Raw genomic sequence first — 27,813 nt, forward strand, 5'->3', positions numbered from 1 at the left:
ACAAATGTAACATCCAACAGCTCAGATTCAAGATTATGTCTGATGTGTTCCAAAAATGATTTCACGACCCGAAAACAATTACCATAAAAAGCCATGAACAAAGTGTTAAAAGGATAAACTCTACATTTCTAGCTGTCACTTACCAGTGAGGTGTTGATCATATTTGCAGCTGGTATCTTTAATTTATCCTACTGGTGCTCATCATTTTACAGATTGACAAATACAGCCTGCAGGCTGAATCTGGTCTTCCAGATGTTTGTGCCAGCTTGCCAATGCATTCACAAATTTTCAAAGTACAAGAATAACTTGTTCCACAGTAAATTCCATTAAGTTCAGTCAGGCTGGTTATTTCAGAGCAAGGCTCTGTTCTTTTCATGGTGCTGTGTGCTATGGCTAATCATTTCACGATAATTGCACGTCACGCATCCCTGGAGTGATCTCTCGGTAGTGGAAGTGCTCGGCTTCAATATGCAGAACGCATATAGCCGCGAACAACGTAAACCAAGCATGTCCACGTAGAGACAAGGGGGAGAGGAGAAATGGAGAGACAAGAGAGAGAGAGGAGACACGGAGAGACAAGGGAGAGAGAGGAGACATGGAGAGACAGGGAGAGAGAGGAGACATGGAGAGACAAGGGAGAGAGAGGAAACACAGAGAGACAAGGGAAAGAGAGGAGACATGGAGAGACAAGAGAGAGAGAGGAGACATGGAGAGACAAGGGAGAGAGAGGAGACATGGAGAGACAAGAGAGAGAGAGGAGACATGGAGAGACAAGGGAGAGAGAGGAGACATGGAGAGACAAGAGAGAGAGAGGAGACATGGAGAGACAAGGGAGAGAGAGGAGACATGGAGGGACAGGGGAGAGAGAGGAGCTACAGAGAGACAAGGGAGAGAGAGGAGCTACAGAGAGACAAGGGAGAGAGAGGAGACACAGAGAGACAAGGGAGAGAGAGGAGACACGGAGAGACAAAAGGAAAGAATGGAAAGGGGAGACATAGCTGAATAAAATTGGGCAGACTTATAAAATGATTGCAAGGGAGTCATCTTTGGAGCATGCCCTGGTGAACATATCGCCCGCGATCTTCCATCTATTGAAATCAGTGGACAGAAAATTACCGCCAGTTTGCCCATGACTTTCTGATGTATGCTGCCAGCACATGCTTGGAAAATTGCCACAAAAATCCAAGCTCAGGCCTCATTACTCGAAGGACTCACCTGTTGGCAGTGAAGTCCAGAAATATGATTTGTTTCGGATCTGCTAGGCATGCAATGAAAGGACATCTTTCAGTCCATGTGAGACGTCTAGCATCAAACCATCAGATCGATGTGTGGCATGGAGAGAAGGCAGGAGCCTACAGTGCCTGTTTCTCAGTGCCTGGGAGGGGAGGTCAGCCTTACAGTAGGCACGTCTCTTTGCCAAAGCCTTTCAGAAAATTAAGCAGCTGATGATGAGCAAACCTGGCACAATGCACTGAACTTGGATACCAAGAACATTGTTACAATTTTCGTGGGATTTGGATTAAATATTTTCTCAGACACCCCCGTAAGCAGACCTTGTATCCCTTGCACGTATTGGCAATTGTAATCTCGCACCCGTCACGACGTGCATTCTCCAGTCTTTACAAAAGGCAGGCTGAGAGCACTCTAGTGGGAGGAGGCACAATTTGTAAACCGACAAACTGGTTTATTTTAGATTAAGAGCAGAATACAGCTTTCACAGTGAAATCCATCAGTTTTTCTACTGCTACTTGTTCCATGTGAAATAATAAAAATGCAACTCTGCCACAGTGGAAAACTTAGCTTCAATCAGCCATGATCATATTGAATGGCGGAGCAGGCTCGAAGGGCCGAATGGCCTACTCCTGCTCCTATTTTCTATGTTTCTATGTTTCAATCTAGCTGCGCCTAAGCTAATTGGTGCTGTGCTTATGTTACAAGCGGTATACGTTTGCATGTCCAAGTCTGGTGTGTCTATCTCAGTGAAAGAGAGATCTCTCCTGCCTAAATCTGTGTGTGGGAAAAAAAACCTTTTCTGATTCAATTAACCCACAATGGGTATTCCATCCATGTTGACTACACAAAGACCATCCATTTGATCTCCCAAGATGTTTTCACAATGGTATGAACATTTTAAATAACCAATTCCTGAGGTTCTTCCCATTGTTTGAAAGCTATAGTAACATGCAAAAACTGTTTCATGACTGCCCTTCTTTCTTTGGGTAGCTCATTAACACATCAAATCACCCCAGTCCCTTGTCTGCTGGTTAATGTTAAGTCAAAAAATGCTGTATTGATATATATAAGAAATATTATAAATTGTCAAAATGCTGCTTGGGCAATGCCAATAAAACTCAAAATGCTACAAACATGAAGGTGTCTGGCATTCTGTTGACTGTCCTGAGTAGATCAGTGATCAGCACGCACACATTTTATGGTCAGTTATGATGTTCACCATGCCACCTGTGAGGAGTTCCTGGTAACTGTTATTTAGCTAGTGAGGGCTCAAACTTGTACTTATTAGCTGTCTGATAGTCGAATTGTCTCGTGGCCATCCTCCTTAAGGATGGAAAATCGGAACATCTGTGACAGACTCAGTAATCTGACACCCCCAAAGCCAGCCAGATCCACAGTACTCCAGGACAGTATTGATGGTTGTCCAACCAACCTGGCTTATAAATGGAATCTGGACAATTAGGCCTGTCTCAGAGGTTGGAATTCTTCCTACTCAGCTCCAGATATTGATGCAACCCAAACCCCTAATGAGCAGGGTGGTCCTATCTGAAGAAGTAGTGGAAAGTTTACTGTTGACCTGCGCTGGTAATGCCGTGTGAATTTAGCTGATTGAACTCCAGCAGTATCCCTACAGACTCTTAGAGGTTTCAAAGACTTGCCTCTTGCCAGCCTGTGCTGAGGCAACCTGGGTTCAGTTAAGTCGGATATTTCTCTTCAGGAAGAGAGTATTTACTTCATATTGGGCAAACAGAAACTCTGTGAATTTCTCAGTATCTTGGTTTGGAGACTCTTAAGCATGTTGATGAGTTTCCCACATGTCAGACATCTGCCTGACCAAAATTTGTTTTTACTTTGATTCAACCCTATGGGACAGTGCCTCCACAATCGATCAATGAGGCTTAAGGGAAAACTCCAGTTAGCTGACAGGCCCCTCTGGAAATCCATTTTTTTTTGTGTTTTCCTGGGAGCAACTGCTATTTTCCGCAGTGTGAGAGTACTTGTGCAGAAAAAAAAGCGGAAAATTTTAACTAAAGCTCTGTTTTCCCATGTGGTTTTCAATCAGCTAGTACCCGAGCTTCGATAAATGCCTGGGATAGAGCACCCTGGGAGGCCTTGGTTTTTTAAGTCATAAATACTTTAGCGATGGTGATGCACCATAGTTAAAAGATTTACTACCATCTCCATGATTCCAGCATTTCAATTACCAGGATCGTAAAATTCCTCAGTCTTTTTTAACACATTTTTAATTTCAAATGCTAGTATTTAGGAAGCCTCGCCCAAATAAAATGCAGCATCTTAAACAAAAATACACTTTAAACATCAGGACCCTACAACATCTTTCTGTAGAATTATTGCTGAGTAGAATCCAGGCGAGAGTGACATAAATGGTGAGTGTTGTGAACTTCACCGTAACGATACAATTCTCCTTCTGATTGGAAAATACACCTTCTGTCAGAGGCTTTTCCAGAGAAACTTCAGCAAGCTGTTTAATCAGGTAGAAAAGGAACATTAGCCTGTTTAAAATCTCCCACATACAGATATGGTATATCCATAGTAAGCAACAATGAACACCCGAATGTGAATATCTTGCGGGAATTTACCACATTAGGGACAGTTCTCGGCACAAGATGAAGTTGATTGGCAAAGTAATCCATGCCAACGGTTAAAAGTTCAGGCATATGCGCACCTTGGAGTTCATTATTGCGATTAGATCATGAGTTTCTGGTGCATTAAAGGATATTTGGGTAATTTACATGTTCACTCTCCCAGCGCACACTGGAAACACATTTTGGGAATTCAGATGTAGAGAGCAGCACACGGGCCTGGAGTTTCCGCTTTGGGCGCAATCGGCTTTGGGGCACAAATTGCGCCGGAAAATTGCACTGACGCATTTTAGGCCGAGTTTCCGCTAAAATGAATGAACATAATCACAAACGTAAAATCTGCCATGAATCAGTGCAACTCGGCAGCTTAACATTTATTTATTTTTTTTGCAATTAAAAATATTCATTGATAAAAGAAAGACTTACATTTATATAACACTTTTCACAACCTCAGGGCGTCCAAAGTGCTTAACAACCAATGAAGTATTTTTGAAGTGTAGTCACTGTTTGTAATGTAGGAAACGTGGCAGCCAATTTGTGCACAGCAAGCTCCCACAAACAGCAATGTGATAATGACCAGATAATCTGTGACGTTGGTTGAGGAATAAATATTGGCCAGGACACCGGGGATAGCTCCCTGTTCTTCTTCAAAATAATGCCATGGGATCTTTTACGTCCACCTGAGAGGGCAGACGAGGCCTCAGTTTAATGTCTCATCCAAAAGACAGCACCTCCGACAGTGCAGCACTCCCTCAGTACTGCACTGGGGTGTCAGCCTAGATTTTGTGCTCAACTCTCTGGAGTGGGACTATGAACCTATGACCTTCTGACTCAGAGGTGAGAGTGCTACCAACTGAGCCACAGCTGATGTATTTAAGAGATTTATTTAAGAACGGTACCCTCGTGCAGTTTTAGTAATACAGCTGAAAATGGGATTATCACCAAAAATAAGGATTTTTAACAAGTGACTGGTCCTCCACCTGTGAGTAACCTGATTTTAAAGCACTGAAAATGACTCAAAAAACTATACTGAACCATTTACTACTTTCACTGGTGTACACTAGTCAGTTTCTTAGTAAATTCAACATTCTATAATACTTAAAAACGTTTAAAATGTGCCTACTAGTGCCTGTGTGCCTAAGAAAACAAGCTTAATTTTAATACTCTCCTCAAGTGGCAGCAGGCGGGCACAATCGGCGGATACCCACAATCCTCGTTATTTCGATCGGGGGGCGTGGCCTGTTTTGTGGGCGGGGCCGGCTTCAGCGCAGTGATTTTTGAGCCAGTGCCAAAGATCGCGGAAACTCGAATTACGCTGGGTGCAAATTGCGCCAAGCGTAAATCGAAATTCCGCGATGTTTTGCGCTGATTCGGCTGGATTGCGCTCAAAAAGCCAGCGCCATATAGCGGAAACTCTAGGCCAGGATTTTCCACCTGAATTAATGGAGGGGACACCCTGCAGGGAACGTTGGTCTCCATGTGCTCCAACCCCTGACGCACGTGTGTGTAAGGTCACCCTATTATTTGTTGTCACATGAGAAATGTGGAACACAAACATCTGGAAGGAAAGGTAACAGGAAGCAACAGCTGGAAATGTTATGTTTTAACTGACAACAATAGCACCACCCTAGAGTTATATAGCATCTCTTGTGCAGAACGTCTCAGTTTTTTTTTACAAGAGGGAGGATTGGACACCAAACAAGGAACGGCAAAGAATTAAAGGGAGGCAAAGAGATAGGTTTTTATGATGCATTTTGAAGGAAGGAAGAAAGGTAGCAAGGCAAAATGTTTTGGGTGAAAGAAACAAAGTGGAGGCACATAGTGAATGAACGATCACCACGTCCCTGCACTCTGAAAATTTCACCGAAAACCACTTTCCCTTGCTTTCGCTCTGCCTTCCTTCACAAGCATCTTAAATGATGGAACTGAGAGAGCAGTGATCTAGAATCAGAGGTGTGCGTAGAGTGATGGAGCTGGAAAGAGCATTCAGAAAGATTGGAACAAGATCACGGGGGGAGTTGAAAATGAAGATGAGGACCATTTCAATACACTGTGGAGCAAGGAGCCGGTGGGACTTGGCGAGGACATGGGAGATGGGTGTGCAGAGCTTTGTGTGAGAGAGGACTTAGGCTGCACAGTTCTGGATTAATTGAAGTCCGTAAAGGGTGGAGGAGGGGGAGTCAGCAAGGAGCGCATTCACGAAATCAATCCTTGAGGTGATGAAGACATGGTTTAGAGTTTTAGCAGTGGAGGGAGAGAGGTTAACATGTGCTGGAGGTGGAAAAATGTAGTTTGGCAACTGATCTGTTGTGAAGTAAGAAAGTCAGCTCAGGATTGAGCAGAACATTCAGGTTCACCATCCGTACACCATCTGGCTCAGCCAGAGAGGACAGCGAGGAAAGATGGTGAAATAGGAGCCAAAGGCATCTAGAGGTTGGTGCAAACTGAAAAAGATGGCACTAGTTTTGCAAACCTTGAGCTGGAGGTAATTTTGGCTCATCTATGACTTGCCGACTTGGAGTCAATGGTGCCGATGGAGATCTAGATTTGGATTGACAGCACATTTATTGCTGAGCAGTAGAATGTAGAAGATAAATACGGAGGAACCAAGAATAAGGCCTTGGGGGCCACTTCAGCTGACAGTTTAGGAATGGGAAGAAAGGAGATGTAATGGGGTGCAATGAGACTAGAGTAGTCAAGAACTGGGCTGGAAGGGGATCTGGGGAATAAGCTTCCTGGAGGACATGAATTTTATGAGGTTGAGGGAGGAGATGGAGGAGAAATTGCAAAGTGAATGGTGATTGGGGGTTGAGATGGGATGGGGGGGGAACAGAGGGTTAGGGAAGAGAAGGATGTGGATGAATGGATGCCTCAGCTTTGGAGATAAAGACGTCCAAGAGCTTCTCACATTTATTGTCAGAGGTGAGGATGGAGACTGCAGAGGAAGGATGTCTGAGGTGGTAATGATGGAATAGCAAATGGATTTTTGGTTGTTCTTGCCTTTCAAGATGACCCTGGCATAATGGGAGTGCTTGGGAGCGGCATTACTGCTGGGGGATGGTGGGTGGGGGGGGGCGTCAAGCCATATCGGGCAGTGACTTGCCAGGCTGGGCAATTGCTAACCTCACCCTAGTTTGCAGATCACAGACCTGAGTCTTGCATTTACATAGCACCTTTCATGCCCTCAGAATGTCCCAAAGCGCTTCACGTCCAATGAATCACTGTCGTTATGTAGACAAATATGACAGTCAATTTGTGGTATGCAAGACCTGACAAACATCAATGAGATAAATGTCCAGCCAATCTGTTTTGGTGGCAAACGGAACAGTGTGGGTGGGTTGAATATCTGGAGTGTATGTAATGAGAATGTTACAGAATTGTGATAGCCAAGCATAATGTTGCTATTCTTTCACCAGTAATTTAAAGCCATTTTGTTTGTTTGGTCACCTTATCTGAATAAGTAGCATTTCATGATTGAGCTACAAGTGTTAGAGAGTCTGAGTTCCAATTATATTTATTAATGACAACAAAAAATGCTTCTTTTTAAAAAATAAAACGTGGGATCCCTTTTGTAGATCTTCATTTTTAGTTCTGTATTAAATTCTAACAATTAGAAACTGCAAGATCGTATTTCTAAAGTTCAGTCATTTTTCCTTGCTCTGTTTTATTTCAGTAACCTAGCTACTAATGAGCCAGGTCAAAAAATCAGCCTCAGTACACATGCAATTAGGGATGTTGCAGTATTATGATACAGGCTGGTATTAAACTCTGGCTATTTCCAGCACCATTATCTGGTACATTTCGTTATCCCGGGCAAACACGCTCTCCGTACATTGTGCTTCGTGAAAAGTGGCGCCAAACGGTCATCAAGCAATGCCTGAGAATGAACAAAAAAAAAACCAGCAAGGCCTAAGTGCTGAGTTAGACTCATGTTAGATTAAAACACATTAAATAAGAGTAAGCGAAAAAGGAGAAAATGCACTTGTTTCATGTGAATTTAAAGTATCAGATTACAGTGGTTTGAAGCACAGGTAATTGGTTACATTAAACGCATTTTAAAAAAAGCAGAAAAAGCACTGATACAATAAAATAAAAATCAAGGGATGATTCTTTTAAAAACTGAAATTGTAGAAAATAGAAATTAGAGCCAACTGTAAAATAAAAACATTAAAAGCAGAACTGTATCCACATACCTAATCCAATGTCTGTTTTTTCAGGTGCTAAGTGAGAACAGCAACATATTGTGGGAAAACAGTGATATAAGAGGATAGAGCAGAATGGGAATGAAATTGTGTGGACTCCTTTGGTTTGATTGAGGATCCTGAACAGTTTGGAGTACCAGCCAAATTCTCTGCTCCCTGTATTGCTGCACTGCTGTGTGTAAGAACCATAAAAATCAGGACAATCATTATTTCCCTAAGAGGATAACGTAAACTACGATAATTTGACTAATGTAACAAGAAAAGTGAGCATGAGAACTGCCACAGCAAGGCCTTTCAAACTGTACAGAAAGATTTAATTTCCTGCAAAGTGTCAGAGTTAATTGAAATCCATAATATTTTGATTTTGTGACATACTTATCCAAACAGTTTAAATTTATTTTAAAACATTAATTAGGTCAAGATGAACTAGAGAAAAAAAAGGTCATTATTACACTAAACAGCTTCTGAATCAAAAGATTTAGTTAATTTAGGTCTTCAGTCCTACAATTCCCTGTAATTTCAATACCTTCAATCAGTGCAATAATCCGCTGTGATAGCTTCAGAGTATTAAACTACATGTTCTCAGAAGTACAAACTGCTTTAATGTGATTTCCAGAATTAAAATTGAATTTCAACAGGCTGAGATAAAAACTGTCTTAAATTTTTTCTTACCTTTCCCATGGGAAAAACTCACAGACCTGTACTTGTTCTATCTGAATTTCCTTATTTAATAAGTGTGTATATATATATATATTTACTAGGAGCACATTGTTTGAACTGGTGCAGCATCAACAGAATTTGATATATATGAAGGGCTGTAACCTTAGAAATGCATTTTGGTGTACTGAGCACTATTTCTAATTGCAAATTCCCAGCTACAAGTGACAAGATACTCATCGAGTGACAAGCACTGGAATCTAACCGGTAGTGACCAGTTTGAACTGGGCATCATTGTACACCAGGTCAGGAAGGAAGCAGCATTTCTGATATGTGTTCAAATGAAACTTGCACTCAAATATAACTTTGAGTGATGATCACAGCATGTGAAAGTAGAAAATAAAAATGTTTGTTAACTGACTCAGCAGTATCATTTTTGCATTGATGCGATTATTAGATAGCTCATTAGACTAATCCAGTAGAAATATTACAGGCAAAACATTGGAGCAATTTACATGCTTTTGGCTGGTGGGATAAGAAGTTTCTTATTACATTGATGAATTTGCTGTGATTTCTCTAGCTGAATATATAATATTATAACTACTAAAAATCCAAAGTGCTGAATGTGCTAGTGGTAAACAAAATACAATATTATACAGACTACATGCACTTTCACTTAACACATTTTCAGCTGCATCTGCATTCCCTTAACATAGGTTTTAATTGTGAAGATGTTGTCCTGTTGCAGCCCAAACTTACACTGGCAGCCACTGGGAGAGTTTGAGTAGAGGTTGCCTAAGGAAGTCAGTTTATGCAAAGACCTCTGACATGGGGCAAAGTTGGGTTAAACCAACAAAACTTAATAAAATTACACCAAATACAAAATCTTGAAGTTGGTGTTTAAAACACAAATAAAATATAGAAAATGATGGGGAAAAGCTATTGACAAGCTAGCAAAATACTCTCATCAGAAACATCTTCCACTTGTCCATCAGTCTCATTCAGGAAAATCCAGCCTGCATGACTGGGCCCAGAAACTTGTGATCAAGGCGTCCCCTCCTGGCCGTATTTCCTTTTCCAGCTGAGTCGCACACCGCCTTTTTACCCGACTTTACACCAACTTTGACGTTTTAACAAACCCCCGCCCAAAAAAAGAAACACGGAGTCTGATGAAACTGCTGCAAATAACACGTGGAAAACCAGAAAGCACAGCAAGATCCAAAAACTAACATTTCAATAGTTGATACAGACATTGCAGATTCACGGCCTTTGACCTCTGATAGCTCTAGGGGACAGGTGCAGGTACTTTTGTTTTCCTGACGCTTGCTTTTTTGTTTCAATTTCTGTCTGCACCCCATTTAAACAAAAGCAAGAGTTTCAGTTCTGTGCCGAAACGCAGATGTAAAACCCTTTGCGATGAGTGCAGTTTATGTTTAATCATAAACTGGCTAAGTACAGCTTTCACCACCTCTTTCTTTTGCATAACTGCTTTCCACCATTATGAAGCAGTTATAATGGGCTCAGTATTCCAGATTACACTCAATTGTCCCTAGTATAAAACTGTTGAGTTGACGACACAGTTCCTGAACATTTAGAATACATGTTATTAATAATATGTAGACAGGATAAGAAATAACAGTGGTAGGAGTATGTTTATAATTCATATCTTAGGGTTAAGATAACATTCTTAATCCCTTAACCTCATTAGTACCTAATCCACTGGTGTTATTTATATTTAATACACACCTCGACCGCTCACTATAGCAGTTGAAGTCTTTCAATTATTTGCCTGAAATATATAAACACTATCCTTAGCTTTAAGGAATATTAAATTAATATTAATGCAGGAATGCACTCTTAAACCTCTGAAGAGCACAAGTGTTACACCATAACAGTGGAATCCTATTAATGGGCTCCATAATCATGGTTCTTCTAAGCAGGTTCCAGTGGATGGGGGCAGACAGAAAGCAGAAATGTCTTTAGGACGCGTTGCTGCAATGAAATTGTTTATATTGTACTGGGGAGGAGAAATCCAGGATCTGCACTGTTCTGTATAAGCAACAAAGAAAGTACAGAAGGATCATCTTGGCTATTCGAGAAGTAAATGTGGGGTAATCATGCACATTCACCATCAGCTGATGACATACTTGTAAATCGCCACTGATGATAACTTAAAGGAGGGACTTAAGAGGGAAACAGCTGGGCCCTGATCCTGCCAGGAGGATCCAGGCCCTGTTATGAAATTGTCCGAGCAAATTAGACCATCATGCACATTCACAAACAGCAACCTGAAACTTTCCATGCAACTTTTCAGCAGCAACAGTCCCTCTTTAGCTCGATCAATAGAAAGCGAGATGGAAATGATCCAATTCAACTGCTTAATGAAGGGAGATGAGCCACTTGATCTTTGTAAAGCTTCCTTCACTGTGCAGCGATGTCACTGCCAGCACACCTAACCTCATAGCAAAGTAATTGGAGTGGACCTGCTACGTTCACCCAGAGAGGTGCAGCTTACAATATACATGCTGCTGCTGGCCACTGGGGAGATTGAGTGGCTCAGCGTGACAAAGCAGGCCACTCTGACCAATGCGGATCTTCCACAGGCCCTAGGGTAGCTCTGGTGGCCAGCAATTAAAGTTATGAATTACAGCTTTTAAACAACTGCACTGCCGCAAGATTTGACATACACACAATGGCTTTTCTGTCGTTCAGGTGCTGTGGAATTCACCTCACAGTATAAATCAGGCAGATTCCACAAGTTCAGGGGCCTCAGGATATATTACATAACCACTTCAAGAAGCAGTTCTGTCTGGTCTGTGCTGACTCAGTTAATTTTACCCGTGGTGGAGGTACTGGTGTTATAATTGGCCATTGAGCCCTGGGCTAGGGAGGAGAAGATTGATCAGGATTCCAGCTTCTGATTGTTGGACAATGACCCTCACTCGAAGTGCGTATGACTGGATACTCCGTAAATTCGAGCTCAGCCAGAACTCTGCTTTCCATATTCTAACTCGCAACAAATCCCGTTCACCCATCACCCCTGTGCTCGCTGACTTACAATGGCTTCCGGTTTGGCAATGCCTCGATTTTAAAATTCTCATCCTTGTTTTCAAATCCCTCCATGGCCTCACCCCTCCCTGTCTCTGTAACCTCCTCCAGCCCCACAACCCTCCGAGATCTCTACGTTCCTCCAATTCTGGCCTCTTGCGCATCCCTGATTTTCTTCGCTGCCTTCTGCTGCCTAGGACCTAAACTCTGGAATTCCCTCCTTAAACTTCTCCGACTTTCTAGCTCTCCTCCTCCTTTAAGATGCCCCTTAAAACCTACCTCTTTGACCAAGCTTTTGGTCACCTGTCCTAATATCTCCTTACGTAGCTCTGTGACAAATTTGATATGATTCCGCTCTTGAGATGTGCCTTGGGACATTTTACGACATTAAAGGCGCTATATAAATATAAATTGTTGTTATTTGATACTGGGTGAGTACGGGATCAGGTTTGGCTGTAATGTACTCTGCAGTCAGATGGTCTACAGGCGCTCGCTGTCAAGGCTCACACGTGAATGTAGCGAAGGGTGAAATCCACCCATGAAACCATACCCAATTGTGAGAGTTAACAGAGTAAAAATTTGTCTGGGCCCGTTGGGGTAGATTTTATAAATTTGCACTCCCTGTGTGGGGACTTTGCTGCCAGCTTCGCACATCGGGAATTCAAATGCTGGATTTTACTGGATGCAAATCTCAGCCGGGCCTGCTGACCTCTGCACCCAGATTCCTGAATGGTGCTCCAGGCACACGAACTTCCATGCTGGGTGCAAAAATTCGTATGGGGGCGAATTTCCCTCGGGATTCTCCTGCTCCTCCATAACTGCGGTGGAAAAACCCTGCGGAATCCCCTGTGAGAACGAAAGAGCAGGAGAACCTACAAAGGAATTTGCCTCTGTAAAACCGACCCTATTATTCCAGCTCATGAGTGATGGCAGTGTGTCAACTCTGGATTCCAGCAAGGAACTTTTCTTTTATAAAGCACTATACATGACATCATGTAATTCATTATATTATAAGTATCAGCTGCTCATTGTGTGGACTAATGCAATACGGATGTAATAGCACATAACATACAAAACACATAGATGATGCTCTTTGTCCTAATTGTATCGCATACAGTTCTGTAAGTAAACATACAGTACAGTTTATTTTGGAACCTTTTGGAAATCCACCCTCCTCCCACCATATGATGCAAAGTTATGTGCTTATGAATCATACTTTTCAGCTGAGTCATCCATATCCCAGACCAAATTGACTGTTTGGGCAAAGGTACCATCATTATGTCGGGAAAGGAGGATGAAGGCAAGGAGGAAGAAGATGAGGAGGGGAAGACGAAAGGGTAAAGACTGTGGATACCAAGGAATGCCATCCAACGTCTGTCGGGCGAAACATCTGATAACAGAGACTGTGATCACTCACAGGACTTTCCATTGGGCCACCTCACAAAAGGAAGTGGTCATGCTTTCTTGCAAATGTTAAAAGACATCTCAGTTTCAGTGGTCATGAACTGTTCCTCAAACTTCCTTCCCTGGCACTGTACATTTTAATTTTTTTTTATTTGTTCATGGGATGTGGGCGTTGCTAACAAGGCCAGGATTTATACGAACATACGTACAAACGTATGAATTAAGAGCAGGAGTAGGCCATTTGGCCCCTCAAGCCTGCTCTGCCATTTGATAAGATCATGGCTGATCTGATTGCGACCTCAACCCTACTTTCCCATCTACCTACTATAACCTTTGAATCCCTTGTTAATCAGGAATCTATCTAACTCAGCCTTAAAAATATTCAATGACCCTTTGACCCTGCCTCCACCGCTCTCTGGGGAAGGGAGTTCCACAGACTCACAACCCTCTGAGAGAAAAAATTTCTCCTGATCTCAGTCTTAAATGGGAGACCCCTTATTTTGAAACTGTGTCCTCTAGTTCTAGTCTCTTCCACAAGGGGAAACATCCTCTCAGCATCTACCCCTTCAAGTCCCCGAAGGATCTGATATCTTTCAATAAGATCACCCCTCATTCTTCTAAACTCTAGTGTATACAGGCCTAACTTGTCCAACCTTTCCTCATAAGATAACCCTCTCATCCCAGGAATCAGTGGAGTGAACCTCCACTGAACCGCCTCCAAAGCAACCATCGCCAAATCCCCCACCATTAACATCCTGGGTGTTACCATTGACCAGAAACTTAACTGGACCAGCCACATAAATATTATGGCTACAAGAGAAGATCAGAGGCTGGGTATTCTGTGGCAAGTGACTCACCTCTTGACTCCCCAAAGCCTTTCCACCATCTACAAGGCACAAGTCAGGAGTGTGATGGAATACTCTCCACTTGGCTGGATGAGTGCACCTCCAACAACACTCAAGAAACTCGACACCATCCAGGACAAAGCAGCCCACTTGATTGGCACCCCATTCACCACCCTAAACATTCACTCCCTTCACCACCGGTGCACCGTGGCTGCAGTGTGTACCATCTACAGGATGCACTGCAGCAACTCGCCAAGGCTTCTTCGACAGCACCTCCCAAACCCGCGACCTCTACCATCTAGAAGGTCAAGGGCAGCAGGCACATGGGAACAACACCACCTGCACGTTCCCCTCCAAATCGCACACCATCCCGACTTGGAAATATATCACCATTCCTTCATCATCGCTGGATCAAAATCCTGGAACTCCCTTCCTAACAGCACTGTGGGAAAACCTTCACCACACGGACTGTAGCGGTTCAAGAAGGTGGCTCACCACCACCTTCTCAAGGGCAATTAGGGATGGGCAATAAATGCCGGCCTTGCCAGCGACGCCCACATCCCATGAACGAATAATAAAAAGTGCAAAAAGGGGCAACACTGCAAACTGGGAAAATAACGCAAACTGGGCAATCGCGCAAAAAGGGGCAATAGCGAATCAGCAGCCCGTTTTACATCCTACCTGATCTTCGAAAATCTTTTAACTCCCGAGTGTGAAAAAGTGATCAGCGTGCCCAACCAGGAGCTGTAGCAGGACGGGGTTACTGTAAAAATCGGGGGAAAAAAAGTGCTAAGCATATTCCCGTTTGAAAGCATCATCATGCTCATTAAGCTCATTCAAAATGGCGTTTGAAGCCAAACTTTGCAAATCCTGCGCCAAAACTGGGAAATTGCAAAATTCCAACATTTTTGCATGGATTCTGGAGTCTCAATAAAGCTATTGCACAGAATGCACACAAAAAGGGGAGTTTCCCAACATCGCACTCCTGATACCTCATCCAATTTAATTAATTGGAAAATCATGTGCCGCATGTGGCCAATTTCTGATATGTGCTCCCAGTTGGGGCGTCTCCCCACCGGGAGTGCACAGTTGGGTAATTACCCCTAAAATACTTACACCTTGCACACTCTACTTTCTGATCTTCTGTGTCTTCTCTACACCTGTATAACTGGCACTGCTGAATGCAAAGTCTCCCTTCATATTTCTCCGAAAGCTTGTGAATTTAAAATAAAATTGCTGGACTATAACTTGGTGTTGTAAAATTGTTTACAATTGTCAACCCCAGTCCATCACCGGCATCTCCACATCATGACTACCATCGACACCACAAACTGCCGGCTCACAGTGGAAAGGATATCCAAGAAGATCGCGCATTTAGACACAGACATCAAGTTTTTACAGAGCTGCAAGAAAGCAGACAAGATCCCGAAAGGACTCCAGATCACGAACCCACTCAAGTCCACATACAACTCGGATTACGCTGAGAGACTCTGCCGCCGTACCTCTCGCACACTCCGCAACCATCTCATACACCAACTCTACAGCAGACGCCACAACCTCGAAACCAAGATAGAGTCCATACTCTCAACCTGTACTCAGGACACAGCAGACCAGCTACGTTATACCGCCAAACAGACGAGGCAACGGAACTACGCTGCCTACATGAAAACCAAGAGCAGGAAGCTTGAGAAACTCGGCATCACCACCAGCAACGACCAAGCTTCCCCTGGTACCACGGTTGCAACCACAGGGAAGTCTATTGTCAATTTATCCGACCACACCCTTCAACCAGACGAAATCGAAGTTCTCAGCCGAGGGCTCAATTTCTGCCCCACTACCAAAATGGACCCCACTAGTCTCGCGGCGGACACAGAGGAATTCATCAGGAGAATGAGGCTCCGGGAATTCTACCACAAACCCCAAGATTTCAGCAGCGAACCCAATGAGACAATCGACGATCCGGAACAGCAGACAGAGGGATCCGCGGTACAGCTACCGAAGAGGAAAGAGTCAAACTGGACTCCTCCGGAGGGTCGCTGCCCTCAGCTGGACATGTATGCTCAAGCTGTCAGGAAATGCGTCAATGCCAGATTCATCAGCCGCACTCAGAAGACAGTCCAGAATGTCACCCGAGCACAACGCAACGCCATCAACGCTCTCAAGACCAACCGCAACATCGTCATCAAACCAGCGGACAAAGGAGGAGCCATAGTCATACAGAACAGAACATACTATTGCAAAGAAGCATACCGACAACTGGACAACCAGGAACACTACAGACGGTTACCCGCAGATCCGACCAAAGAACACACCCACCAGCTCAACAAACTGATCAAGACCTTCGATCCAGACCTTCAAAGCATCCTACGCACTCTCATCCCACGTAATCCCCGCGTGGGAGACTTCTACTGCCTCCCAAAGATACACAAAGCCAACACACCCGGACGTCCCATCGTATCAGGCAACGGAACCCTGTGTGAGAACCTCTCTGGATACATCGAGGGCATCCTGAAACCCATCGTACAGGGAACCCCCAGCTTCTGTCGCGACACTACAGACTTCCTACAAAAACTCAGTACCCACGGACCAGTTGAACCAGGAACACTTCTCACCACGATGGATGTCTCGGCACTATACACCAGTATCCCCCACGATGACGGCATCGCTGCGACAGCATCAATACTCAACACCAACAACAGCCAATCTCCGGAAGCCATCCTACAACTCATCCGCTTCATCCTGGATCACAATGTCTTCACCTTCGATAACCAGTTCTTTACCCAAACACACGGAACAGCCATGGGGACCAAATTCGCACCCCAATACGCCAACATTTTCATGCACAAGTTCGAGCACGACTTCTTCACTGCACAAGACCTCCAACCAACACTATACACCAGATACATCGACGACATTTTCTTTCTGTGGACCCACGGCAAGGAATCACTAAAGAGACTACACGATAACATCAACAAGTTCCATCCCACCATCAAACTCACCATGGACTACTCCTCAGAATCAGTTTCTTTCTTGGACACACGAATCTCCATCAAAGACGGGCACCTCAGCACCTCACTCTACCGCAAGCCCACGGACAACCTCACGGTGCTCCACTTTTCCAGCTTCCACCCTAACCACGTCAAAGAGGCCATCCCCTATGGACAGGCCCTGCGAATACACAGGGTCTGCTCAGACGAGGAGGAACGCGATGGACACCTACAGACGCTGAAAGACGCCCTAGTAAGAACGGGATATGACGCTCGACTCATCGATCGACAGTTCCGACGGGCCACAGCAAAAAATCGCATAGACCTCCTCAGGAGACTAACACGGGACGCAACCAACAGAGTACCCTTTGTCGTCCAGTACTTCCCCGGAGCGGAGAAACTATGCCATGTTCTCCGCAGCCTTCAACATGTCATCAATGAGGACAAACACCTCGCTATGGCCATCCCCACACCTCCACTACTCGCCTTTAAACAGCCACCCAACCTCAAACAGACCATCGTTCGCAGCAAATTACCTAGCTTTCAAGAGAACAGCGTCCACGACGCCACACAACCCTGCCACGGTAACCTCTGCAAGACATGCCAGATCATCGACACAGATACCACCATCACACGAGAGGACACCACCCACCAGGTGCATGGTTCATACTCCTGTGACTCGGCCAACGTTGTCTACCTCATACGTTGCAGGAAAGGATGCCCCAGAGCATGGTACATTGGCGAGACCATGCAGACGCTGCGACAACGGATGAACGGACACCGCGCAACAATCGCCAAACAGGAGGGTTCCCTCCCAGTCGGGGAACACTTCAGCAGTCATGGACATTCATCCACCGACCTTCGGGTAAGCGTACTCCAAGGCGGCCTTCGAGACACACGACAACGCAAAATCGTCGAGCAGAAATTGATAGCCAAGTTCCGCACCCATGAGGACGGCCTCAACCGGGATCTTGGGTTCATGTCACGCTACACGTTACCCCACCAGCGAACAAATGTTATCTGTTTTTAATATAATGGGTCATTTGCTGGCTCTCTCTGCCTTCCGGATGTTTCTGCCTCTCTCTGTTTTTTTTCTGTTTTTTTCCCTGTTTGTTTTTTTGTTGAATGTGTATTCGGGGGTTCTGCAGGTGACACCTCTCTGTCTGAACACGGTGATTGCCTTGGCAACGGGCAGTTGCAGGGGCAGTCTGTAAACACCATGTATTGTTCTATATGTATAAATGCGTAGGCTTCAAGGAGCTCCTGAAACATTTACCTGAGGAAGGAGGAAGTCTCCGAAAGCTTGTGAATTTAAAATAAAATTGCTGGACTATAACTTGGTGTTGTAAAATTGTTTACAATTGTCAACCCCAGTCCATCACCGGCATCTCCACATCATTCATATTTCAGATACACCTTACATCACACATGTTTTGCAAACAAAAACATTCAGCAAAGTTGTTGGTTGTCTTATTTTAGTCAATCTGTTCTTCATTGTTTTGATTAGGACTTATTCTTTGGGCATTAATGTATTGTGACTATGATTAAATAATTGCACAAATGTGGGTTTGTGTTAACTATCGTAAAAACAGGGCTAATGGCAAAGGTTTTGGGCGCTAAATCGGGTCGTGTCGCGTTGGTTGTTTCGTTGCTGCGCCGCCTCCTGAAGTGCCAAGATGGCGTATTGGCTGCGCACGCATGTTTCCAGCGTGACGTGCGCCGGACGCCATCTTGGTATAGGAGTTAGCGCAGGTGCAGATAACGAACGCCGGAAGCATGTAATGTAAGGAGAAAATGGATATAATCAGTGTGCAATGCTGATTTAAAGTAATAGACACCATTTTGGGACTTAAGGCTCAACTCAACGCACAGTCTTAAACCTGACCATCTGAACGTTTCTTCGAGTGCTGGGAGGACGTCCACCACCGCTATTTAAAGGGACCATGCAGGATTTACAGGTTAGTGGCTGGATTATTGCTTCTGGCTGCGGAGACATTTGTAACTGGTTTCGGAGGGCTCCTAGACTTGAATACTAGGACACAGGGACATAGCCTAACATTTAGAGCCAGGACGTGCAGGAGTGAAGTTAGGAAACGCTGCTACAAGCAAAGGGTGGTAGAAGTTTGGAACGCTCTTCTGCAGACGCCAGTTGATGCTAGTTCAATTGTGAATTCTAAATCTGAGATTGATAGATTTCTGTGAACCAAGGGTATTAAGAGATATGGGGTTGGGTCACAGGTCCACCATGATCTCATTGAATGGCGGAACAGGCTCGAGGGGCTAAATGCCACCACCACTTGCTGCCTCCTGATATGCGCCATCTTCTCCTGCAAGAAAGCGGGACGTGTGTTGGGGTGATGTGCCTGTCATGGTTGAATAGCTGCCAGTGTGTGTAGCTTGTGAGTTGTGGGTGGGCAGCTTGCAACAGTGGTAATGTGTAAGGGTGAGAGGAAGCATCTGATTGGCAGAGTTGAGTACTGATAAAAAGAGTTTGTTGGTATGTGGGTGATGGGGGATGTAGTGCATGGAGCAGTGGATGTGGCTAGTGGTGCAGTTGGTAGGAGATGCCACTAGACAGTTGACCTCACTCACCTTGACCACTCATGTCATCCATGTTCATGATGCTGTGCGCCTGGCATTGACTTCATCCTCTGCTGCCTCCCACTGCCTTTTGGGTATATGTCTGGAGGGCCTCTGGCACCCCCCCACCCCCAACCCCCTGCGGATACAGGATGTCCCTCCTTCTGTCCACCTCTTGCACCAAGGTCTCTAGGGCATCAGCAGAGAACCTTGGTGCATGCATTCACGCAGGCTTAGTACAGACTCAGATCGGCAGATTGGTGAGTTCTGGCATGCGGATTGGAGAATGTGGAATTTAGTGGTGCGCAACCTTTATTCAATGTTTTAACATAACTCATCAGTTTGTAAACATAGGGACGGGAGCTGCATCTGTGTTTTACGTGTGCGATGTTTGATCTCCGTTCAGACTCCGTGCAGACAGCAGATTGTTATTTTCAGCAAATAACAGGTACCAGCTACCTTTAAGAGATTTTTAACAGACAGGCTCCTTTAAGAGATTGGAGCACCCCTGCTGGTGGAAAGTGCAAATTGCATGGAATCCTTGTTCCGCGCTGGTTTCCAACGCAGATTGCAGGTAAGTCCTCAGGCCTGACGAAAGTCTTGTCCTGCCTGTGTAGGGGCCATTGGGTGCGGGTTAATAGCAGATCACGCTACCCGCGCCCAAAAATAGGCCATATCCAATTTTTCACCCATTGTTCCTTTGTCAACCTGTAAATAGGCAATAGCATTACCTCAGGTCGGATGACTCCACCTTAGAAATTTAGACAGCGAAGAAATTCTAATTTGTTCTCGTTCTGAAGCAGATTGTCAGGGATTGGGTGGAACAATGTGTTAGCACACTAGCATTTCACCTTTGGGATCTGAGTTTGAATCTTGCTCAGACCTATGGGGTGAAGGACTCCCCTGACTGTTATCTCCATATAAAACTACTTTTGAAAGTCTCAACCCAGTTCCTATTGGCCTACAATACGAAAAATGAGCTGCCCATTTTACACCTCGCCCGATTTCTTTTCCATTGACTTCAAAAGATAAAATTACCCACCCCACCTTGTGTGAAACACAAATCTGGTCACAATCCATCAGCAGTGCTATACATTAAAAAACTCTTTTGAAATTATCATCTCCATTAACCCGTTCTGCATCAACTGATACCTCCAGTATTATATTTTGATATTTCTTGAATCACTATTTGCATCCATTTCAAGTACAATAAGTATAACGGACAATCTGAAGATTCTTTAATGTGGGGCCCAATGGCAATTGATACAACTTTGGCGGACTTTGTTTTAAAATAATTAATTATGATGGTAAAATTGTTTCAAGAAATTTGGATGACCGAGACTAGAGTAATGGACCTTGAGATGATGCCGTGGGACATTAACGTATGAACACTTAATGCATTCAGCTGAAATTCCTCTCTCCTTCACCTTAGCAAGATGTTAATCCATTTATGTTTTAAGCTAAAATAGCGGATACAGAAGTTTCAGACAAATGTGTTAACCTTTTGTTTTCTGTTGCATAATGTCAAGCCCATAATTTCTGAACATTTCTACATTATGTTCATTTCAAGAGAACATTGTAATCAGCTTGTGCAGTTTTGAAATTTGATCCACTTCCTGGAGCAGATGCAATCTTTGCTATAGTGTAATTTTATGTCAATCATCTTAAAGGGAAGTAAATCTTTCAAAATCATCCCGGTATGTGTAAGTGCTGCAATGGTGTGATTGTGAATGTGATTGAGTCATCAGTCACAAACATTGCTTTGCAAAAAAAAAGCCAATTTCTAGGACAGAGTAGCAACTAAATAATGGGCATTTTGTCCTCGAAATTTGATTGTGCATTACCCATTTTTCGAGCGAGAACAGGCGATGAAGGGTCCAAACATGACTTGCAGGATGTGCTTGCGCAGTCCGTGCTGAAAATGTGTCGCCCGCCATATTGGTTAGAAGCGAGAATGTGGAACTCGCTACCACAAGGAGTAGTTGAAGCGTCTCGCATAGATGCGTTTAAGGGGGAAGCTAGATAAACACATGAGGGGGAAAGGAATAGAAGGGTATGCTGATAGGGTTAGATGAAGTAGGGAGGGAGGAGGCTCGTGTGGAGAATTGACATCGGCATGGACCTGTTGGGCCGAATGGCCTGTTTCTGTGCTGTACATTCTATGTAATTCTATGTAAGTCCTGGAGTCGTCCAGGGTGCCTGCCTGAAACAAGCGTTAGACCCACTGCCTATGCAAATTGGGGTCTGAATGGTGCTACAGATTATACAGCATTTCTGGACTCTCTCAATGGTGCGATACCAGTGATGTGGAGATGCCGGTGATGGACTGGGGTTGACAATTGTAAACAATTTTACAACACCAAGTTATAGTCCAACGATTTTATTTGAAATCGACTAGCTTTCGGAGGCTTCCTCCTTCCTCAGGTAAATGTCAGGAACTCCTCGAAGCCTACGCATTTATAAATCACAGAACAATTCATGGTGATTACAGACATTCTTTGCGACTGCCCGTTGCCAAGGCAATCACCGTGTTCAGACAGAGAGGTGTTACCTACAGAACCCCCGAATATACATTCAACACCAAAAAAAAAACAAACAGGAAAAAAAAACGGAGAGAGAGAGGCAGAAACATCCAGAAGGCAGAGAAAGCCAGCAAATGACCCGTTATATTAAAAAGATAGCTTTTGTTCGCTGGTGGGCTTACGTGTAGCGTGACATGAACCCAAGATCCCGGTTGAGGCCGTCCTCATGGGTGCGGAACTTGGCTATCAATTTCTGCTCGACGATTTTGCGTTGTCGTGTGTCTCGAAGGCTGCCTTGGAGTACGCTTACCCGAAGGTCGGTGGCTGAATGTCCCTGACTGCTGAAGTGTTCCCCGACTGGGAGGGAACCCTCCTGTCTGGCGATTGTTGCGCGGTGTCCGTTCATCCGTTGTCGCAGTGTCTGCATGGTCTCGCCAATGTACCATGCTCTGGGGCATCCTTTCCTGCAATACCAGTGTTATAGACTGAGTAAGGCATTTCTGGACTGTCTGAATTTCCAAATTTAAAATATCAATTGATTAATCGATCATCCTATCCAGTCGCGTTTGTGAAACGTGGCCCCCAAAAAAAGTATCAAGGGTCTTATTTAATAGCATCTGAAGGAGGGCACCTCCAAACTGCTGTTAGCATTACGTGTGAGCTGAACACCCCAGGAGACTGACCCTGAGAGAGGAGCATTGCCAACAGAGACAAGTGTCAAACATTTTATACCAGCATGGCGAATCTTACCTGAGAGGTTTCTTAAACACTATTATTCTTTTCACAGTCATATGCTGCCGTTCACTTATAAACTCAAATGTCATCATCACCACCACTTTGGACCATCAGTGCGGACTGACCTGCCTCTCTGAACTCAGGTATGTCGACACCTCAATTTTCTTTTGACAAAGTCTTTCAGCATTTAAGTAATATTGGTAATGGAATGCAGCATAGAAGTTCTCACAATTCGCTCATCAGTTGGAAAAACAACTCCAGTTATCTGTATTTGAAATTTGTTAGGTTCTAAAGTCATTCGTTCCCACCAGAGTAGTCTCTCTGACAACTACAATAGTCACAGGCACTTAAATCATTAGTGCTCGATAATGGTAACTAAAATCCTCACAATTTGTTGCTAAAAGCAAAGCTGTTAAGCTCTCGAATGACAGTACTTCCTCCCACTCTTCTACACTGTTCTAAGCTCGAGTATTGCACTTATTTTGCCTATTTAAGGGAGTTTTAACAATGTATTCCACATTCTAGCTTTTATTTTAAAATACAAAAGAACAGAAGAAATAGGAGCAGGAGTAGGCCATAGGGCCCCTCAAGCCTGCACCACCATTCAATAAGATCATGGCTGATCTTCTACCTCAATTCCACTTTCCTGCCCTATTCCCATATCCATTGATACCTATCCTGTGTGTTGAATTTAGCCTTTAAGTCAATTACATCTGTGACTTATTTTCCTTCCTTCTGTAAGTATCAACATGCTACATCTTAGTGTAGTAGAATATGGGTTCATGGTCATGTTTTTTCACATGGTGAGTTCCTAATCACAGGTTCCATCCACTGACCAAGAGGTTAAATAATCTTCTACACATTAGAAAGAAAGACTTACATTTATATAGCACCTTTCACGACTTCAGGACATCCCAAAGTGCTTTACAGCCAATTAAGTACAGTCACTGTTGTCATGCAGGAAATGTGGCAGCTAATTTGTGCACAAACAACGATGTGATAATAACCAGATAATCTGTTTTATTGATGTTGGTTGAGGGATAAATATTGGCCAGGACACTGGGGAGAACTCCCCTGCTCTTCCTCGAAATAGTGCCATGGTATCTTTTACATCCACCAGAGAGGGCAGATGGGGCCCCGCTTTAATGTCTTATCCGAAAGACAGCACCTCCGACAGTGCAGCACCCTCTCAGTACTGTACTGGAGTGTCAGCCTAGATTTTGTGCTCAAGTCTCCAGAGTGGGACTTGAACCCACAACCTTCTGGCTCGGTGAGAGTGCTACACATTAGGGTTCAAGTTAGGGTTAGAGCCAGGATCTTGTCAGGGCAACATTTGACCGAACCACCAAAAGGTGAAAGAGAGAAGTCCATGTTAAGTTGTCCTCTAGTTTTCCCTCCCTCTTGGAAAGTACAGTTTCCCCCAAGCCACTGATATTATGTTATGAAATATATATATTGAACAAAATGTCTTTTTGATTAACATAAATCTGATCTTTTCATTACGTGGCAGGTACACTAAACCAATATTATGAGATCCAAACACTATGATATTGGATCTAGGCTTTTGTGCCTTATTGTGACAGAGAACGTGAATGTACATAAGGAGTAATTCCACAATTCTGCACTACAGAGGGTGGTGGGGCGGGGGGTGGGGGGGAGCTGTGCTTCATGGAGATAGACTACAACATCATAGCACCAGTTCTCTAATCCATGTACAATTGCAAGCAGGGCTGTCTTCTGAGAGTGTGAGATTATAACAATACCCTGATAGTATTACAGGATCTCCGCGGTGTTTTGTGCTACATCGACTTACATCGAATCTACAGCACAGATACAGGCCATTCGGCCCAACCGGTCTGTGCTCCACACGAGCCTCCTCCCTCCCTACTGCATCTAACTCTACCTCCCTTGTGTGTTTGTCTGGCTTCCCCTTATGTGTATCTATTGTCTCAACTACTCCTTGTGGTTCCACATTCTTACCACTCTTTGGGTAAAGAAGTTTCTCCTGAATTCCCTATTGGATTTATTAGTGACTTTTTATATTTATGACCTCTAGTTTTGGACTCCCCCACAAATGGAACCATTTTCTCTATGTCTACCCTATCAAGCCCTATCATTATCTTAAAGACCTCTCAGCCTTCTCTATTCTAGAGAAAAGAGCCCCAGCCTGTTCAGCCTTTCCTCATAAGGATATCCTCTGAGTTCTGGTATCATCCTTGTGAATCTTTTTTGCATCTTCTCCAATGCGTCTATATCCTTTCCATAATATGGAGACCAGGACATGTTGTGAATACTGTGCTTATGTGTAATATTCTATATATTAATTTAAACACCTGCAAGATGGGCTGTGATATTGTAGCATCACAGCAATTAATTCCACTGTAATTCCCTTCACTTTAGTTGTTACTAAGTTGTTCCTCATTCAAGGAATAGCAGAGCTCAAAGCTATGAACAGAAACTGGACTGGCTTCTTGCTGAGCGATGGAACAATTTGATTGAAAGTGTAGTCTAACACTCATGTTCAAAAATACTGTTTCAAAAGCAGGGAGTCTGACATTCAAGAATAATCTGTAGATTACTAAAAATCTTCCTTGCAGATGAATTTTGTGCTGATTGTACTGAATGATGAGGAAATCAAATACTTTCCATTTCAGACACACGGGGGGGAGTTTAACCCCTCGAGGACGGGTGGGAAGGGGAGGTGGGGTTTAAATTCTTAAAAATGTGAAACTCGACCCCAACCCATTAGGTACGGGCTTACTTACAGTTTAACTGGGACGGGGGGGCAGGCGAGTAACCTGCTCTCGAGGGGCGGGTCAGTAATTATAATATGTTAATGAGGCTGCCTCCCTCAGATTTTAGCAGCCATTTGGATTTAACGGCTGGGGGCCATGTTTCCCAGGGCTCGGGAAATCTGGCAGCTAAAGGGAGGCGAGAACTGCCAGATCCAGCAGGCAAGTGCTTTTCCAACACTGCCAGTGGGCCAGGAGGAGCACTAGTGCTCACCCCCACCCCCGGCCACCCCAAGCTAACCTCCCTCCCCTCGATCTGCCGATCCCCTCCCCATGATCTCCAGACGCCCTCCCAGCGAGTGGCCGACCCCCTCCTCTGTGATCCTATCCCCCCACCGCGATCTCTACCTCCTTCCCTCCTCTCCGGTCCCCGGCTGCGACCTTATACCGCGGGCCTTCCCGCCCGACAGCCGGCCAGCCTCTCAATCTGGCCGGCTGCCGCGCGGGAAACGGAGAACAAAGAATTCAAATTCCCAGCTGCTAAAAGTGGATCCGCTCCCTCCCCGCCTCCCCGGAAATATTAGGGCCCCAGTTTCAGCAACAAGCACTTTCAAGTCGTGGTTAGACGCCAAGAAAAGCTCTTTCTGCTCTGCCCCAACAATCTGTCTCAGCCCCAATTTCCATAAAGCAGCCCTACTGCGACAGTACTGTATTTTTCCCAGCACCTACACTGTGGCCTCTCTGAGCAAGATTGCCAATTTCAATGCCAATTACTGTTCAATTTCAGATGGAAGGCCGGCCAGGAGATCATTGGAGTACTCACGTCTGGCCTGGAGTATTAGTACTCCCTAGTGCTGCAGTAGAAGGGATCTATCTGTATCTATGCTCCAGCCTGTGAAATCGGGATTAAATCTTTAGTTTCAAATTTCTAAATCTTTGAACTTTACCTGCTTTAAAGCAGAAACCAGAAAAGATGAATTCCGGATAAATAATTTTTTTAAACAATCCAGCAGGCAAACCTAGTAATTATCCAACACTCAGCACTCCCTCGTCCAGTAGTCATTAAGGATTCAGTTACTTTAAATAATTTAAAATTGTGAGAATAGCAGCTTCTTTATTAAAGAGCAAGTCGAACAAAAGCCCATTTGCTCCATGTACAGATTCCTTTCCAATCATTACTATGTCAGTACGTTCCTGTTAAGATTCCGCTAGTCCCCATTAGCTGCAATCAAATGATCTTAGACCAAGTTGCGACCTTTTCATCTTTAGTGTGAAGTGCATCAAAATGTCTAACAGAGGCTGCTTTTGTTTTGTTTCTAAGATGTTGTACTCTGCAATTTAAAAGTGGCACACTGTTTATGACAGGACTTGTCTGATGTCAGGGTCCAGCAGATTAACTAAGTGTTTTCCACCGCTAATCAGAATTATTCCATTATTATTTAACAATGTCTCACAGAGATTTTATTGTTCCTCTGACGTCCTTTACGTGTGTTCACTGATGGGTGTCACAGGGAAGTGATCAAAGATTACAAGAAAATGACAGGGACAAAGCAGAAAATTCTGATTGTGATCTGGGTACAGCACCTTATAGATCGGAAAATAAGTAACAGAATGATCCAGTTTTGGCAGATGTGACTATTCCAGACCTCTCTATGATGTGTCTGTCCTCAGTATGGGAATACACTGCTTGCATGGAGGATGGGCGTGCCCTTCTTTAGCATTCCCTGACTCTCACTGTGACAGCAGAAATGATCAGCCTTTCAACAGGGGGTGATTGAGCAGGGAGGTTAAGACACGGAAATCAGAGGGAAAGGCTGGATCCACTGGGACAGGGGGATTTAAAAACAATGCAAATGCTTAGATCTGAAATAAAACTAGAAAGTGCTAGAAATACACAGGAGATCCATCAGCATCTGTAAAAAGAAAAGATGTGTTAATATTTTGGGTGCAGCCCCTGCATTAGGGAGCAGTATAAAGATCAAGAGGGAGAAAAACTCAGAGTCGATCAGGATGGAGAGGGATCCAGATGCAGATCAGGATGGAAAGGAATTCAGATGCAGATCAGGATGGAAAGGAATTCAGATGCAGATCAGGAGAGAAAGGGATCCAGATGCAGATCAGGGTGGAAAGGAATCCAGATGCAGATCAGGAGGGAGAGGGATCCAGATGCAGATCAGGAGGGAGAGGAATCCAGATGCAGATCAGGAGGGAGAGGGATCCAGATGCAGATAAGGAGGGAGAGGGATCCAGATGCAGATAAGGAGG

At 44.2% G+C, this 27,813-nt stretch overlaps 1 protein-coding gene across 1 annotated transcript in view; it reads left to right on the forward strand.

Moving 5' to 3' along the window:
* LOC137341107 (inward rectifier potassium channel 16-like) overlaps positions 1 to 27,813 on the forward strand; it is a 110,659-nt gene that overhangs the window by 11,920 nt on the left and 70,926 nt on the right. Inside the window, exon 2 of the mRNA XM_068004032.1 lies at positions 22,869 to 22,959. The gene's annotated coding sequence lies outside the window, so the exon portion shown is untranslated. The remainder of the gene's footprint in view (positions 1 to 22,868; positions 22,960 to 27,813) is intronic.

Source organism: Heptranchias perlo, chromosome 23 (genome assembly GCF_035084215.1).
Source record: "Heptranchias perlo isolate sHepPer1 chromosome 23, sHepPer1.hap1, whole genome shotgun sequence".
In the NCBI taxonomy this organism is placed as follows: Eukaryota; Metazoa; Chordata; class Chondrichthyes; order Hexanchiformes; family Hexanchidae; genus Heptranchias; species Heptranchias perlo.